The sequence below is a fragment of the Strix aluco genome, chromosome 4 (genome assembly GCF_031877795.1).
Source record: "Strix aluco isolate bStrAlu1 chromosome 4, bStrAlu1.hap1, whole genome shotgun sequence".
Taxonomy (NCBI): Eukaryota; Metazoa; Chordata; class Aves; order Strigiformes; family Strigidae; genus Strix; species Strix aluco.
This window is the reverse complement of record NC_133934.1, coordinates 65,245,072-65,261,207: the sequence shown is the minus strand read 5'-3', so window position 1 is coordinate 65,261,207 and position 16,136 is coordinate 65,245,072. Positions and strand designations below refer to the sequence as shown.

At 40.9% G+C, this 16,136-nt stretch overlaps 1 long non-coding RNA gene across 1 annotated transcript in view; it reads right to left on the bottom strand.

Annotated features, from left to right (window-relative positions):
- The window catches only part of LOC141922329 (uncharacterized), a 28,818-nt gene extending 13,000 nt beyond the window's left edge, over window positions 1-15,818 (bottom strand). Inside the window, exons 1-2 of the long non-coding RNA XR_012622955.1 lie at window positions 15,744-15,818; window positions 2,170-2,281 (exon numbers count right to left, since the gene is read on the bottom strand). This is a non-coding gene — a long non-coding RNA (uncharacterized LOC141922329). The remainder of the gene's footprint in view (window positions 1-2,169; window positions 2,282-15,743) is intronic.
- Between the last annotated feature and the right edge of the window lie 318 nt (window positions 15,819-16,136).

Below are 16,136 nucleotides of genomic sequence, written 5' to 3'. Positions count from 1 at the left end.
ATATCTGTACTGGGATGGGGACCATTCAAACCAACACAAAGACCATTCCTACCTACTCTTAACAGTGGTCTAGGATTGTAGTACTCTGGTTTCATCACATAATGGCAACACACTAGTTTGTCCACATTTACAAGTAGTGTGAAGTGAGAACAGGATTTGAGCTACAGCATTAATAGCTTGAGTTTGGGGAATGATGATGCCCTGTGATGATCTGAACTGGTACCAGTCAATGCAAAGGTTTTATGCAATCCTTATACCTTTACATTTAACTTTATTTTATTTTTACTCCTGATAGCCCTATATTAACAGATTCTAGGCTCTTTACAAGGTATCCTGTATGTTTCTATGAGACCAAAGATTTTCAACCCCATAGCACCCTACAGTAACTGGCTTTGGAAGAAACAGAAGAAGAAATATAAATTCTACCACAGTGCAAATTCCTTTCCTGTGGGATGGCAAATAAAAGGTTTAGAAATAGCAGGTATTTGAACCCCACCCCATTTCTGGGGTAACCATAGAAATCAAGACATTATTCAGTAAACACCCCTAACCATAATGAGAAGGGCATATATACTCAACGCAGTCAGTTGCACTGTTCCATTCAAGTCTAATCTGTGCTATTTGGCAGTTGGTATATTGCATGTATGCTTATGGCTGATGTTTTCACAGTAAATGTGGTGGGTTTGGTTCTGAAAAGCACCCTCCCTTCCTCCTGCTTTGAATGCTAAAAGTATTCTGGAGACATTGCGCAAATCCTTTTCAATCCATGTGCCACATGACCTGCCCTTCACAGATTCGCAGAGTTGAAAAGGAACAAGACCTCATCATCAGTTGGATTTTTCTTTATTTTTTCTCTCCTTTATACTTCAGCACTATTACTGTGTCAGGTATCTGAAAGTGGTTTTTCAAGCTTTGCTCTGAGTTCACAGGTCTTATAAGTACAGAGTAATGAGTGGTTCCTAGGTGGTCATGAGGTGCTGGTGCATCTGAGTCATTTTATTATTCCCTAGGGGCACCTTCTTTTCTCCAAGCAGAGCTATGTTATTGCAATGACTAAAAAAGCCAAAGGGCGCTGCCGCTTCCCTCAGCACCATTGCTTCCTCAAGGTTCCTAATTTGTACTCTCTCTCATCCTGCTCAGCATCACTGCTGCATTCACAGTAGGGAAGCTGTGTCAAGCACAACCCCACTGCATCTACTCCATTACCTGTTGGCAGTATACAGGCAAAAGCTTGTATCCAAGGATACCCAGAGATGTTTGCATATTGTGTGTGCTATAATTAATTACTTTTTGCTTTCCTGTCGCCTCGGCTAAGAGGTAGCTGAAAAAGTGAAAACCTAAGACAGCCAATACTGCATGTTCACCACTGACCTGTCCAGAGACTGTTCCACCCCAAAACACAATGAGAATATCTTCCTGGGCTTTCCCCAGCTATGTGTCTATCCTAGGGATAGGCATTTCTGATTGACCAGCCTGATAATAAAGTATGCGGCCTGTAAACAAGGCAGCAATTTCCCCTTCATCTCTCCGGTTTCACACCATCTCACAGTAATTTGTTGAAGACAGATATCAAGGGGCAGCTCTGCTTCTTCTGAGCTCCCTTGCATTGTGTCACACACTCTCACAGAAAATAGGGCAATTCCAGGCCCTTGTTGGGCAAAATGACCATGATACACTAACTTGATAATAGCCATCCACCAATTTTTTGTGCAAGTGGGTATTTCTGCTACTCCCGAGGCTCGTACCATCTGCAGCCATCTACACAGCTATAGATGGGATATCCCTGACAGTCCATCATCTACCATAAATCAGAAATAATCTATCTCATACTAACAAGTCAGGCTGAAAACTGCACTACCTCAGGAGTAGCCTGACAAGTGAATTCACCATCCGTACTTTGAGGGTGGGAACCTTTTCCACAGCGTTAGGTTAGATTGCTGAACAGATCCAGAAGCTGAGTTTTGATTCACAGTCCAAAGCCTGTCAAGACACCTAGCCCCATTATGTAAATAGGAAGTAGATATCTAAGTACTTTGGATGTTCTGTGTCTCTAGAATATTTATTTTCAAACAATGAAACTTGCTCTATGAGCAAGACTTGCTTGATTTATTTAATCCACAGACACCTTGCTTCCATGCAGAGCTAGCCTCCAAATATGTACTTACCTACCTGAAATAAGCATGTTCTGGTACATTTCCATCCTTAATGCTTCTCAAGACCGGGACTGGACTCCTCTTTACACCTGCTACATCAATGGCTCTAATAACTGCTGTGGTTAGCCCTGCAAATGCCACAGAAACAACATGTGAGAAATGACTTCTGGAAAACTTACGTACTCTGCAAAGAGCTCTAGATGAGCATGAGGATTTCTTCATCACATGCGGCTTTATATCAGTGGTTGCCTCACACTGTACAGGCTTGTGATACCAACATTAAAACTGGTTTGAATAGAGAATGAAGGGGAATATCCAGGTTTGGATGCACCAGAAGGAATGGCAGAAGGACTGCAAGAATAACATGTGTGGATGGCGTCAAGATCCCAGTACCCTCCATGTGGCTTTTGAGATACTGATTCAGAAGACAAATGACAGTAAATACAGTATATACAGCATCATGGGTTAAGATTAAATCATACTGAAGCTAATAAATATAGTCACTGTCCTTCATTAGTAGTAATTTTTATGAACAAGTAATATCTTTTCCAGATGAAAAAATCAGCACCAAAACAAAAGCCCATTTCACCAAGCAAAACAAAGACCTATGAAAAGCACATGCAAGTAAAGGGATATTGCTGACTGATGTAAGCCAGACTGGATAATACCCATTCCCAGCAGCTCCATCTAAAATGACGGTTTTGAGGGCCCTTCCCAATTCTTGGAGCTGCACAGATGATCCAGCTGCATCCCAACTCCCTGTCAGAAGAACATCTGGATTTTCATAATTCCCTGCTATATCCTGGTCTCCACAGGAAAGAAACCTGGACATGCAGGGAACAGGATCAGGCACCAGGTGGGAAAACATCACTTTCCCATATACTAGGAAGACAAGGTTGGAGATGGAAATGAAGCAGGATATAAACAAATACATACATTCAGCCAAGAAAAGCACTGAGAATATGTTCCTCAGAAAACACTAGGGACATTCTGGGCTAACTGCTGTCTGGAAAAAACTCTAAACAATTTTTTTGCTACTAGCGTTCAGGCAGAAATAACTTTGTCCTTTCCTTGTAAGCAAAGCCAATTTAATCAAAATAATATCTGACTTCATTGCAACTTCCTTCGGTTCCCTAAATTTACCTCTCTGAACCCTGAATTTAGGTCTGTCACTTGGCACAAAACCTGGTGATGTTATTTGCAGGTGTCAGTAGGTTAACTACAGGTTCTACCATGAACTGTGAAGGGAAATTGGTCTTTTGAGGGGGGCAATACAAATAAGAACTTGTTCACTTGGCCCTGAAAACCAGAAGCCTGAGCACACGGACTCAGTGTCTGTGAAAGGGGACAACTAGGCACCTCAAAATAAGGCCTAAAATCTGGGACATTGTGAAAAACCTGCTTTTAGGTCTGACCTCTAGAAACCCCCCCAGATCCGGCCCATCTACTGGATAAAAAAACCACCAAACATTAAAGCAGTTTTATAAGTAACCACGTAAGTTTAGAACTCCAGAAAGAAGGCATTTTGAAAACAGAGAAAAAACTTTTTAAAAACTGATCTTTTGTTTTTCTGAGGTCCTATGGGGTGAAAAGATTGTAAGTTAAACACACCTGGCAGCATTGCTAGAGATCAAATATGATACAAGGAAATACAGATTCTGTGTACTTATTTAAAAGTGGAATATTTGAGATCACTAAAGATCTCATGAGTGCACTCAGTTATGTTTTGCATCTGCAAGAGGGAAGATAAGCCAATTTTTTTTAGCACTCTGCAACATAGCAGAGAGCTTATAGTCCATGTTGAATATCATCTGCATCTAATTTCTTTTACTGAGACAGGAACATCTAAAACATGTGTTCATCAAGTTAATTAGAAAATACAATTAGCTGCAGCTGTCACTGCCCTTCTGAAATACCATGAGCCCCATATGATTTATTGGAACATGTCTTCAGGACATTGCTCCAGATGCCGTGCTGCTGAGGGTTTGGCAGCCATGTTTGTTTGTGTGCATCCATTATTTGTTTAAGTAGCACTCACAGTTTTCCAACTATGAACTCCGCTGTTCATAAACAAGAGTGTAGCTGAACTCTTCCTAGCAAGCCAGAGTTCACTGGAAGGTGACAGTATCTTAGAGATACAAATTTGGGGGAATACATCTCTTTGCTTCTAGGCTTCACAGGTGCCTCAGGATCTACCCAGTATGCAGTAAGAAAAATTGTGAAGATTTTGCAGCTAAGAAGTTAAAGTTTCTGGGCCATTCCTCCCACTGGAATTGACTAAGCAGGGAAGCTGACCACTTCTTGCTCTTACTTCTGCAGAGGCAGGCAGCTTTTTATTTTTCCTATGTTATGGGAAATTTTATTAGAATGTCCCCAAGAAATGAAATCTGGAAAACATTTCATATTTGGAATTTAATTCTCAAAGTCCCCCTATGTGATCCAGGAAAAAGACAGAATCTGGTTTTCAAGTAAAACATAGGTGAAATAGAGAAAGAATAAACAAAAGTGGCACAAGACACAGGAGAGAGCCCTCACTAGCATTCAGTTACCTTTCTCTGAATAATTACGTAAGAGAGACTGCCTAGAACAAACAGATGGTGTTTTCACACTAAATGCATAATGAAAAATGAACTGTACAACTGATGAGGAGACAACCTGTAGAATAAATGACAATGTGCCACTGTAACTTAAACACACAGCCCTTCCACCCAGTAGTTTACCACTTCACCCCTGCGCTGAATGCCCTGCTGATGCTGCTCTGTGAATCCCTCTGCACCCCAACAGCTTTGCTATTACTGTTTCTTTGATGCAATGCAGGAAACCTTCCAGAGAACCGCCCAAATGCAGGGTGTTGGCAAACAAATGTTTGGTTGGAGACATTCAGGGGAATTGGTTTTCCCCATTGTCAGGAAACTCGTGCCTATTAATGAAAATGCACAGACAGTACCTGAGGTAGGTGGTGACAGCAAGACATTGTTCATCTGCCCTCAGAGGCTGATGAACTGATTGGAATTCAACAGTCACACCTCCAGGTTCAGGGTGGGAAATGCTAATAGCTCCAGACTACACAGGGCTCAAGATGTAATTATGTAGGTAATTGGGTGATTACTGTTTCTCACATTTTGTAATCCAAATACAGGACACAGAAACACTCAGAAAATACCATCAAAAAGAAAAGCTGAAAGACAGGCCTCACAGAACTGTTCTGCAGTTTAAATTAAGGTCAGAGCATTAAGACAAAAAAAAAAAAAAAGTTTTTTAGGCCCATGCAATCCTCCTGTGACGCAGCAAGTGTCTTGCCAGTGGTTTGTGGCAGCTGCAAAACAGGACTGTGCAGGCCACTCCACCGTGCCCCAGACAGGCTGACAGACCCACAGGCTGAGCCCAGCTTTGGGGACAGTAGCCACGGGAGCCAGCTCAAAACTTGGCTTCGCACCAATGCTTCCTGCCTGGCTGGAAATCAATGGGAGAAAGGGAGCACATGTAGAAACCAGGCAAGGATAACAGGCAGGCAAGCACACAAGAACCTTGCAAACAAAAGAGCCTAGTGCAGGTGGAATTTAGTGCAGTAGGAAAAAACACCAAGACAAGGCTTTCGCCAGATGTTGGACAAAAGAAATTTGAAGTGGGAAAACTACATCTGGCATTTGGCTCCTTAAGAAAGGAATGTTTTTTTCCATTATAATAAATACACGGGGTTACATGAAAAATATCTAATTCCATCAACAAATCTTTTCCTCAGACTGAAAAAGCACTTTGAACCCTCAAATTTTGATTAATCACCAGTAACAAGAAAGGGTGACACTGGTATGAGAAATAGATTCACTTTGTAAAGAAGATACACTGCCAGCTAGCATTCCTGGTGGAACAAGGTAAGTGAAGGAGCTGGTGGGGGTGGGTTGGTGTGGAGCAGGACTGGAAGGAAACCGATGAAAGCAATTAAAATCAAAAGAAAGTGAGACCATGAAATCCAAGAGATGGAGAAGGTTCAAAATAAACTGTGATGTTCTAAAACTGGGGCTGGAAGTCTTCCAAAGAAAACTGCAAGATGTGTGTTGTTAGAAGTGAAAACATTTTTTTTGGAACAGCAAACATTAAAATTCTGCTGTGAGGGGAAGGCTAGCTTCAGGCTTGCTAGCTCAGAATGGAGCAGAAATTAAGGAGATGGGCAAATTGATCTTCCCCTCAAAACTGTGGGGGACATTAAGTTTTCATTTAGTCTAGAAATCACCAGATCTAAATTGCTGGTCAGAGACACCACAAATTAAAAAAGCAAACAGATTAAAAAAAGTAATTTGCCCCAGAAGAACAATCAGTGAGAAGGGGATTTCCAGTACAAGAAGAAATTTGAAGCTATATAGGATTGGCCAAGTCTCCATAGAATTCCAGAGGTGCAGTTTGATAAGTTTCTCATCCTGTTACCCAAGACTTATTTTGGAATTGCTTTTATTGCAAAACTAGTATCCTGGCTGAGTGAAGAAGGAAAGTGGTCAACAGTACATTTACTCAGCAGTTTCACTGACAGAAAGAGCTCCTGAACTGAATTGCCCATGTTTCCAAATTTCTGTCACATCAGATGTAGATGTTAATGCCTACAGTTAGGAACAGTAGCAACTGAACAACCTAAAGCCCAAATCTAAGGTTTTCTCCACAAAATAATTTCACCCAGCAGAAGCTTCTAGAAGTTTTTAACCTTTTTGTTACTTTTTGCATAGAAAAAAAACCCCTTGTGGTCAGGATAAATCGTGCCCCCTTGCATCAAAATCCTGGGACAACCTTCCAACAAGTTACAAACTGCAATGCTATGATCCCAGTATTATTCGCAAATCCCAGCACAATCACGATAGCACCAGTACCTTGCCTAACTAGCACTGCTATGCTAACTGCTTCACAAAATGGTCTGGGATTGACCCTCCAAAAAGTTACGTTACTGGGAGACTAGCAGATAGCCCTGTAAAGTAATTATTCATCAGACCTGGAGATCTAGGAGGCTAAGCAAGAATCAAGAGTATGTCAGCAAGTTAATTGATTCTAGTTTCATAAAACACATCCCATATCTGCATGTCGACACTTTGAGCGGCTGCTGGAAAAGTGCGACAGTTCTTGGGGAGAGTGGAGACCCTGCTGCTGCAGAATGAAACACAGGTGCAGGAACCAGCATATGCCATTGCTTTTAAGAATTTACTGAACATCAGCCAGTAAGGATATAAACCATGCCTCGTGACAGCTTGTGTTTGGGCTTCACCTAGCACTATAACCTAACAACACCAGTGTAAAATCAGTGCAAATAAAATCTAAATACAATCTATATACTTTTACTTGCTTCTTCCTGCCAAATCAGAACAATTGTTCACTATATTTGCAAGCAGAACACCAGAGCCCAAGTTTAATTTGCACTTCACTGTGCCATGTGGGGTCTGCGAGAAGTTTGTAGATAGCATACTGTAACTGGAAGCAGAAAGGCATTCTTAAAATCAAGCACAGTCCACAATGTGAGCACAAAGTCTCTATTCTCTTTCATTAAAAGGATCTGAACTATAGCCTGTACTTCCCCCAGAACTTCTGGACCATCAATCTCCACAGTCTTTCCTTAAATACTAACTCATTTTTTATGCAGCTGAGTTGCTCCTACTAAAAAGTAAGAGTTGTCCATGCAGGTGTCAGATCTTTGTGTGAAAGCCACCCAACACAAATAATGAAGAATGACTGACTTGTGAAGAAATCCGATGCTCTGAAAGCTTTATGTTTTAATTATCAATAAGCAATAAACAAATGCACAGCAAGTCAGGCTGGTACATGGCTGACTAAGCCAGACATTGCCAGCAGCAGACCAGTAATCAAGCCAATAAAACCATGTTTGCTGACTCACTGAATTCCTGTTGTCAAAATTCTATCAACTCCTCACTTTCTGCTAATTCCTTTTCCAGAAAGTTAAGACAGGTGAAGTCCCTGTGTCCTCAGGCTCCTATTACAAGAGGTAGAGTGCACAAGGCTGCACTAACTCCTGCTTCTCTCTTGCTCTGGGATTTCTCTGTTTGGTACTTCACCTCTGGCAGCAAAGACCATCATTCTACAAAAGAGAAGCACTGTACGTAAGCACTGCTCACCATGAACACAATTTTAATAACAAGAGAGACAAAGAAAACAGACATTGTTATAGCTGGTTCATATTGAACGTTGTAGCTTGACCCACTGCTAGTTAAGATTAACACACAGAAAAAATAAATAAATGGTTTTTGCATACCCAAACCTTTCACTGAAGTCAGCAGGAGACTAGATGGAGTAAGAAACATGGGGAAGACCTGTACATCTGTCTGCACATGCTCGACCTGTTGGCAGACCAAATGCTATAGAATAATTTCCTTGTTGAAAAATTCTCATAATACTATTCCTGCTTAGAGGAAAGGATAAAGGAGGGCATGCAGATGTCTTCTGATACTAAAATGACTATTAAAAGAAACAGAATAAGAAGCCAATGGGTAATGCTGGATCAGTAAGGTCTACCAGAGTGAGTTCTCAATGAGAAGTACTGATTACGGTTTGTTTCAAATGATGTGTAGCACGGATACAAGCCAGGGCCGTCCAGGTGGAAAGTATGCTGAACAGTGCTCCACTAGAAAAATGAAGATTCAAACAAACTGAAAAACTTCACTAGAAAGCAATGACTTTGTCAAATTCAAGTATATATTCAAATGCTAATAGCAAACTGTTTATCTAAATGAAACTACTCTGATCTCACAGCAAAACAGCATTTGGAGATAAGCGAAATTATTCTTTTCAGTCAATGTCCTGATCAATTTAATTTTATGGGAATTTTGACTACTTAGAAGAAAACCAAAGGTAAAAATGCTGACTTCCAAGCAAATCAAAAGTTGCTTTTTTCAGTAGCCTTTTTCTAAAGAATCCCTCTAGCTAACTTACTCTTCCGCCCTCTCTGTGTACTCCTGACACCAGCACTCACTAGCAACTTTAAGAAAGAAAAAATGGTGTGCTCACATTTGTTGATGCAATGTTTAGGACAGTCTCCTTGCATATTTCTGTACCCTGTGTGTATTGAGGCTATCTGAAGTCAAGCAATCTGAAAATTTAAAAAAGAAAAAAAAAAAACAAGATAATGGGGAAGATAACCATTGACAGTAACCTCAGTGATGATCCCATTTACAAAAAATGTTATCAATGTTTTTCCTGCAAACACGTCTTCCCTAAACACCTCCCTTTAACAAGCTGAAATGAATACTTGTCCCTCTTGCTGCTTTGTATGCTATTTTGGGTAATTCACTGAGAATTAAGCAAACTTACCAATATAATTTTTTATTCCTTTCAACTAAATAACAGGCATTTTTTGTTGCCAGGAACACTGTAATTGATTTTACTACAGAGTCCAAATACACTGAAGAATAAACCTGCACATAGCACTCCAAGTGCTTTACAAAAGTACTCCCTGAGATAACAGCTTTACTATCTTCTAGAGTGTAAGTCAAGTACAACTTCTTCATTTTTCCTTCATTGCAACACAACCAATGAAAGTAACATAAAGGATTAAAGTGTGGGTGTCATAAGAGAAGACTTCAAAGATTTTGTGATGATTCTAACAACTGTTCCCATTTTCATGTGGTCACCAGTCTTGTGTTTGCTTTCTCAACTGATGTCATCGCTTCAACTAAAAGACCACAACTATTCAAAGCACACCCTCAAAAATTACTCAGCTCCACTAAACCTGAAAATTTAGCTGGATTCAAATTAGCTTAACCCAGGTTTGGGGGGTGGTTTTGTTGGTTTAGGTTGGGTTTCTTTATTTGGTGAATAGTTCATTTTTTAATTGGGTGAATAGTTCAATTTTTAAGAGACCTATATTTGCTTTACTTCCAACTATTTGCAGATGTAACAATTTTTTCTGTATTTATTTTGAAACAACTTGTGTCCAAGTTGAGGGAAATCTTTACTGTCAGACTTAAAGTATAAGGATGGGAGACCTTTGTTTTCACAGGTTCTTTGAGGGATCCCCCCTTGGGAAGCAAAAACTTCATCTCAGTTAACAATGCCCTGAAATGAAACATGCATTTTACTGCTTGTGAGCTGCTCAGCTTGAACTGAAAATACTGTTTCAACTTTTCAAACTGAAAAAACGCCACTTTTTTTTTAATCAGTCTTTTGATCATGCTCTGTGGTGAGCCCCACATATTTCTACCCACCACTGCAAAATACTATTACCTAGAAAGTATCAGCACAATGGCAGCATATTGCTGGCTCTGCATCCTTTCTCCCATGCTTAGATAACACCACTGGAACAACCGTTAACTGTTACAGGATATGCTGTATCATGCCTGTACAAGGCAGTGGCAAAGTATAAGTCCTGCTGTCAGATGTTAGAGCTAGATACATGTGGTGGTTTGACTAGCTGCACATTCAGTATAATTATACCTGAACTAATGTGCAAATCATAGAACCAATATCTGTTCCCAGCAATCAGAAAACCTGCCTGCTTCTGGTAGACAAGCTGGACTTAAGAACCCACAGCAAGAGATCCACCTTCTAAATAAAGAGTTGTTCCTGAAGTTTTTACAGATCCAAGGGCAAAAACCTGTAGGAAGTTCATAAGATGCAGAACATTTTCAGCTGCTGGTAAGGCCAAGAAGAGCTCTTTATACCTTCCAGGAGTTGTGATGACCTCAAAATCTTTTCAACTGAGTTTTCAACTGTGGGGGTGGAAGGAGTCACCCAATTGTAATCTTTATAGAGGATCACACCTGCCCCTAAAAAGCCTGGGGGTTCTTCTCCTCAGTAGGGGTAAAAACAAATTGCGTGGACAATTTGCTCTTGTCCTCAAAAGGAAGCCCCTTTTACCTTTATATATATTAGGTATAAAATACCAGAACCAGTCAGTTCACCACAAGCTAGTCAATTCATGTGCTTTTTGAAATTGTTGTATGTCCAGGAGTCACACAAAGTAAGGTCACAGCGTGGCAGTAACTACAATCCCATTAGCTATCTCAGAAAAGGTAAGTTGGTACTTGAAACTGAAAAATGGAGAAGCGATTACCAGATGAACTAAAGTCAAAGCCAACCCTTTATATTTGCTAAGGTAATGCTTGAGTAATACAAACACATTCCTTTGCAGCTATTCACATGGTGTTTCTTCATGCTCTTATTGTCACCAGTGAGCACAGATGAAGGAGAACCTCTAACTCTGTTGAGCAGAAAAAGACAGACCTGAGGACTCCCAAATGTTAAAATTGGGTGAAGATCCAGGAAAACAGGTAAGAAAATACTGACCGTCATTTGCTATAGGTCATCATTTTAAATGCAAATCTTAACATCTCAAAAGGTATTAAAGAAATGAGTGCACAACAGTGTGTGATGTGGGCCCCGATGCAGTGGACAAAACTGAATTGAGATCCTTCATGACACAAGTTGAACAATGGCACACATATTTCTTACATATTCAGGTATTATTTACAAGGGGAAAAGGACTGGAAACTAGAGAAACACACAAGGAAATTCAAGCAAATAAAACATCTGACAGATATAAATCATATTTTGCACAAAATCGTAGCATGATATTGAAATTTGGCTACAACCTCCAGCAAATCTTCCCAGAGATTGAAAAGCCACTGGTTGGCTCTCTAAGAGCAGAGACGGTTTTATGTACCTTATGACAGAGCTGGATCCCCATGAGGAGTCATAGGTGCTAGGGGATAGCAACCTATCACAGCTAGGGAATACTATGAAACATAGTATTGGTACAGGAAAAAAAAGGTAACATAATTACAAAGATAAGAGGAGATACCAGCATTATATACCCTCTGACTGTAGCCACTCACTAGTAGGTAGCAGTGACTTGATGTTTTTCTAGCTCTCACTTACAAATCAGAATATAATTCATTCCTAATCAAAGCACTGGAGGAAACACCTGACTTGCTAGGAAAAACCCCTCCCCCTTCAGAGACTGCCCGTGTTAAACAGTTTCTAGGTGATGTTAAGAAGTTGACCTAAGACTTGCATCTGGGATATATCCTCCAAACTCATTTTTGTGCAGTTAGGAAAAGTCCTCACTTGTTGAAACGAAAGAGACATTGTTTCCTGTTTAACTGTCTTTTAGCTTTTCTGGGCCTGCCGCCAGTGAACGCATGCTGTCACTACAGATGTCAAGCCAAATACCTGCTGTGGAAAGGCAAGCAGCCAAAGCCTGCAACCAAGCAACAGAATCACTTCCTGCATTTAATGAATTAACAACTGGATAACATAAAGAAGATTAAGTTATGTGGCTAGTAATTCTCTGTATGCATTTCCTTAGGGCCTGCCTAAGCTGGGCCAGCTTTCTATGCTCCAGCAACCCTGAGGCCCACGCTAAAGACACTGAGGGATTTCAAAGTATCTTCACACAGCAGCTCCTACCAAAGAACCTAAGCAAGGTGGGTAACTTGAATGGTAACTTCAACGAGGCCAAGACAAACACTTTAGTGAGTTCTGTCACAGCTATACTGATGCTGCCACTCATGATAACTAATTTAAACTTAACTCAAGCACATCTGTACCACCTGCAGCCAATGTATGACAGACTTATCTATAACGAAAGAGATATAACAGCAGGCAAGGAAGAACTCAGCTTTCTAAATTTTGGCTGATGTGGTGCTACCTGTTCCCTGTCTTTTTCTTACTTTCAAAAGAAAATGTGCCAAAGGTGGTGAGGAGGGCCAGAGGGAAGGGTAGAATCCAGGAGTTCATCTACAGCTCAGCCTTGTTGCTGCTGTCACCTGGACTGAAGAGAGCCCACCCCCATTCACATGGAAGGTAGCTAGAGGTGATCTGGAAGTCTGCAGGTACAAAGCCTTGCTCAGGCAGATGGTCTTGCTTTCCGAAATACTCCTAGAGATATCCATTTCCCTTGTGCCAGGCCTGTTTGCATGAGTACTGACTCACAGGATCAAGCTCTGTAATGCCTACTGCATCTCAGCGTGTTCACTACTTTTCTGACTACTGCTCATCTCAGCACATGCCTCTGCTGGAGAGTTGACTGCCGAGTTTCACACATTGCTGTCCTGTGTCCAAAAGAGCCTCATACTTCAGACCCCAGGAGACTTCTGGAATTTCCTCAGCAGTAACCACTGTGGAATGAGTCTGACAGTTCAGATATTGTGAACAGTCATCCAAGCATAAAACCAAGCACTGTCACGTAAACTGTCCTTACTCATGTGTACTGTCCAAGAACAGCACATAATCTGACTGTGTATGAGTGACGATTTCTTACTTAACAGATCTGCTCTCCACGTTTATTCAGAGCTGGATCTGCTAATGACAGTTTCAATGACCTGCACTGGATTATCTGTGCATCATCCTAACCGTTTATTGCCTCAGTTTGCTACAGCTGGGCAAATTCTTCTTCCTGGTAATACAGCATAAGCCTCAGTTTTGCTGTTCAGCTTGTGAGGGGTATATTTAGGAGAAAACTAAGTATGGACACACAGAGGTCTATGAGGCTGCAGTAGGGCACCTGATTCCCATAGATTAAGGTCACTCAAGTGTGTGTGTTCCTATCAACATAGTAATGTACATATGCAAATAAAAACTGCGTTCATTAGTGTTGTCCTGCAAAGAACATGGCACTTCCTTGGGGCAGCCATACTGGGAACTCACAGTGCAATGCTCATGGTGCTATAGCCTGGAGGGAATGGTGGCTCCATCCCTATGATCTCAAGGGAGCTTAGGGGATCCCAGGGAAGGTTTCCAACTTTTCTGCTTAATGGGTTGCCCCTAAGCACCTGTGGGCAATTGTCCATTCTTAACAGCTGTGTTTCTTATGGTTTTCTTAAGGAATCTCTCTAGTTTTCAAGGAACGTATGCCCCTGCCTCTCCCTGGCTCCAACCTCTTCAGTTGCCACTCTACTGGTTTCAAATAAACCATACAACACTACTTACCGGGGTCTACTACTACTATTACTATTATTAGAAGGGTGACTCAGGCTGCAAAAACAGAGCCTGGAAGAGCACCTCTGCTACAAATTTCTGTCTTGAAGATGGAAGCCCAAGTTAAATGATGCATCAGCTTTATGCATGTATATTTCATATACACATTAGTGGAGAATTCATTTTCATTAAAAATAATTAATTAGTTTTCAACTAAAAAAAAAGAAGTGAGATAGCATATAACTCACAGGAACGTAACAGGCCCAGATCTAAAGATGTATGCTACTTCCAGGCTACTCAATATAACACCCATTGGACTCCCACACAACCCCTATGTCCTCTAGTAGACTACAATCCACAGCTCCTTCTCTTGTAACCTCTCCACTTCTCCCCAAGGCCAGATAAGCCACCCTACATTTCCCCAACCCAGCGTTTTTCATGTTGTAATTGTACCTAAACAGATGGACAAGAGAGAGCACAGGAGGTAGCTAACTCCAAGCTATGCACTGGCTGCAAGCAGGAACATCTGGATTGGCCAGTGACAAGGTGGAAAGAGCACAGCTTATGCTGCACATTTTCCCTCCATGGCAGTGCTGGTCTGGCACTCCCTCTCCCTCCATCCAACATCAAATCCCCACAAACTTGCACTAACTTGGTTCGTATCCCTTGATAGACCTTTGTCAAATCTTTATTAAGTTGGCCAAATGATACAAACTTTACTGGAGGGGTAACATTGGAAGGTGGGGGGGAATGACAGAGCAGGACAGAGAGTCTTGATCATGTAATTTCCTTTCAAGACCAATCTACAAGCCAACAGCTTCCAAAGATGTCATTACCAAACTGCAACTGGAAAGGGGTGCAAATTAGTCACTAGATATTTCCTGATTACATGGGACAATTGCCATTTGCTTATGCCATACAATCTTCCCGCACAGCTGATCTCCCAAGAGACTAATCCAGTGGCCATATCTGATCTGCAGATGACAAAGCTCAGGAATAAGAGTCTCTGTGTACCACTAGGTACACTCAGTTAAGCTCTCGCTAGGACTGATTCACAGGCTACATCTTACCTGTTCTGAGTCCTGACTTGGTTTTGGTTTCACACAGTAAATCTTCTAATGGGATTACTGTACTGTGATCCTTGTAATTTCAAAAATCACCTTATTTTGTTTCCCATCTTGGCATCCCTGTCAGTATAGTTTTACCTGCAGTTAATTCCTGCTCTCTCCTGTTAATGTCTTTATAATACAATGATTACTTGGCTTGTCTCTAAAAAGAAGTAAATATAATCTACATACTTTAGTTGCAAGCAGCTACCTCTGTGTTGACGTCTTCTTATAAGGAAACAATGTCAATTTTCCCCAGAAAATCAAGTCAAGCCAGTTCAAAACAGTCACTATAACATCCTTGGTTTCAAGTCATTCTAATAATGATTCATGAGCTGATCTCTTCTTCACAAACCAGGAACGATTAACTGAAAACTGACTGGTTCTATCTGATTTTGCATTAGCCCTTGAGGTTTCAGATGTATATTCTACAGCAAAGAAATATTTATTAATAAAGATTAGAAAGTTGCAGGGGGAAGGGAGATCTAAGAACACACTTGCAAATCTTAAATTCCTGCATAGCCATACAAACAGGTCATAAATCAAAGCAACATGTGGTATGTGGTACAAAAAAACTGACCTAGAAGCTTTAGGGATACACAAGGCATTTGAGTTGTTTGGGCAAGACACTTGGCAGCCTGACCCAGTGATTTGCTGAACTCCACTCGTGTTCACAGGCACTTGTGGAAGAGAGAAGGAGGATCGGCCACAAAAAGATGTGCAAATCATATTTCATACCAAAACTAATTACAAAAGAAAATGCTCTGTTCATAATTGAACTAAACCTATGTGTAAATAAAGCTCAGAAAAATTGCATCCATTTTTCTTTAAAAGCTCCCAGAAAACTGCTCTTTTGCTGCTTTAAAACAAAAGTTACCAAAATGATTTGACAGTCATGAGGACAGAGAGTGACCTATCTGTGCATAGGTGTGGAGTAGAAGGCTTATATTAGTGGAGTGTAGGTATGGAAATT